This window comes from Carcharhinus amblyrhynchos, chromosome 2 (genome assembly GCF_965287045.1).
Source record: "Carcharhinus amblyrhynchos chromosome 2, sCarAmb.v2.hapA, whole genome shotgun sequence".
In the NCBI taxonomy this organism is placed as follows: domain Eukaryota; kingdom Metazoa; phylum Chordata; class Chondrichthyes; order Carcharhiniformes; family Carcharhinidae; genus Carcharhinus; species Carcharhinus amblyrhynchos.
In genome coordinates, this window is record NC_137325.1 from 26,014,666 (window position 1) to 26,017,384 (window position 2,719).

The following is a 2,719-nucleotide window of genomic DNA, read 5'->3' on the forward strand; positions in this document are numbered from 1 at the left end:
GTTATGGGGACAGGGTCCGGGTGGATTGTTGTCAGTGCAGGCTCGATGGACTGAATGGTCTCCTTCTGCAAGGTAGGGGTTCTATAATTTTATGATTCCACCTATTGCTCACTTCCTATCTTTCAGTAATGTCCTGTACCCTTCAGTATTCAGGTTCCAGTTCATGTCCTCCTGCGGCCATGTCTCTGTAATGGCTTTCAAATCATATTTATTTTGATGTGCATTCTCAGTTCATCTGCTTTGTTTTGAGTGCATTCAAAATCAAAGCTTTTAATTTTATCCTTTTATTCTTTTTCTAAACTCTGCTCTTGTTTGTTGATTTAGTATTACATTTATGCTTTCTATCTCTACATGTCACAGTCTGTTTTTCATTTCCTGTAATAATACCTTTCGCCTTCTCGCTTTGATTTACCGCGTCTTCCCAAATTTGATCCCTTGACCTCACCAATTAGTTTAAAACCCTCCATACTTCCCTAGTTATGCAGTTTGCAAAAACATCAGTCCCAGATTATCCCAACAGTATAGATCCCATTTTGTCCAGTACAGCGGGACCCACTTCTGCCACACCAGCCTCTAAGCCATGCAATCATCTTCCTAATCTGATTTGTCCAAGCTAATTTCCATGTGGCTCAGGTAATAATCCAGAGATTATGACCTTTGAGGTTCTGCTTTTTAATTTGGTGGTGTCATGACAACCACGAAGGCCATGGGGAATTGTCAATAGATCCACCCATGGGTTTTTGTGATGTACAAGCTGCCTTATTGAGCGAGTGGAATGGAAAGCAGCCAGCAGGGGGTTTTAAGCCTGCAACTTTACCCGGACCGGAGTTGTAGGTCTCGAGTAAAGGCTACCTTTGGTGCACAGTAAAGGATATTGGTGACGTGGAACTGATGCTTAGCTGAATTATTACAGATGCCAAGCTCTTCATACTGACTACACAGAACCTCTTTCTTTATCCTGCCAATTCATGGCTGCCTACATGAACGAGAGTGGTTGGGCCTTGCCCTACCACTGTTGGTTTCTTTCCAGCCCCGAGCAGATGTTCCGAACCTTCGACTCGGGCAGGACTCTTTGCTGCAGAGTACAGCATCCACCCCCCTGGTCATACTGTTCCCTCCTACTGTTACATTCCTTGTTACTCCCCCTGCTTGAATGGCTTATTGTACCCCAATTCCATGGTCTGTTACCTCATCCATCCACCCTCTAGCCTCCACTTTCATCCAAAGAAACTGAAAAACCCTCAAACATATTGGACAATTAGTAGATACTCCTATACACTGGGTCCCCTTACCTGCCTCATTTGTAGTCACACCCTCCTGTCCCTGACCACTGACCAAATCGGAAAACCCTATGCTAAGGGATGCAACCCCATATTTGGATAAAGTGTCTAGGAAACTTTCTCCCTCTCTCATGTGCCGCAGTGTCTGCAGCTCGGCCTCCAGCTCAATAACTCAGAGCCGAAGTTCCTGCAGCTGCAAACACTTACTGTAGATGTGTTTCCCTGGATCGCACCGATATCCCAAAGATCCCACATCGTGCAATTGCAGCAAATCACCTGCCCTACCATCTCCCATATGTGGTAATTAATTAATAATTGCTAATTAATATATATATAATTAATAAAGCCTAAACTTCCCAATCGGTTTTGGCACTGCCACTATACAATACTGATAAAACAATACATTACTTACAATACTGATAAAATGTACAGTTTCTAATACAGGCAGTCTCTGTCTAATGACACAAACAGTTCCCGAAAATGGTGTCGTAAGTTGAAATGTCATAAGTTGGAACTGATTTTCCGATGGTTACAAAGTTATAAATGGGCCATTGGCTCCTGAACCAAGGTGCGATACTTGATTTCCACTGAAAAATGGAAGGGCTTTGAGATCTTGCTTCAGTATAATTGTCTTACAATAAGTGTATTTTCCATGATATAATAGTGCCTATATTTTTAAAAACACTTCTTTTAAAAAAAGCTCTATCTGAGAAGTAATTTGCCCTTCCTGAGGTTGTGAAAGGTGAAACATAAATAAATATAATTAATAAAGACCAACAGGTCATCAGTGCAGCATCGTAAAGTCGAAACTGACATAGTAATATTGAAACAAGGCATCAATTTAGAAACATTGTAAGTGCCATTTGTTGCAACTCGTACGTTGTAAAGGACTACCCGTAATACTCGTCGCTGATCTTTTTTAAAAATTTTTTTTATTCCAATTCAATCCAATCAAATCCAATTCAGAGTCCCAACAAGTTGAAACATTTCCGATCCAAGCTGACAAGACAGGGCTCTCACTTCCTGTCTTAGGCTTGATCTACATGATCCAAGCTGATTGGAGGAGGCATTGCTCCTCCTCTGAGGCTGGATCTAATTTGCATCTTAGCCAAAAGGCTGAGATGCCGCTTTTAAAAATTGCTTCAAATGAATCTAAAATGTAACGTAATGACTTCAACCAAGTACAGCATATCGATACTACACTTGATCTTAGCCAAAAGACCGAGAAGCAATCTCCTTCTGCAGCACCAAAGTGAAAATCAAATACTGTTGGCTAAACAATTTAAGTTTAAGTTTAATCTTATTTATTAGAGTCACAAGTAGGCCTATATTAACACTGCATTGAAGTTACTGTGAAAATCCCTTAGTCGCCACACTCTGGCATCTGTTCGAGTACACTGAGGGAGAATTTAGCATGGCCACCGCATCGAACCAACATG

General features: G+C 41.3%; 1 pseudogene; it reads right to left on the bottom strand.

Annotated features, from left to right (window-relative positions):
* Positions 1–2,371: 2,371 nt before the first annotated feature.
* On the bottom strand, positions 2,372–2,513 carry LOC145362383 (U2 spliceosomal RNA; annotated as a pseudogene).
* Between the last annotated feature and the right edge of the window lie 206 nt (positions 2,514–2,719).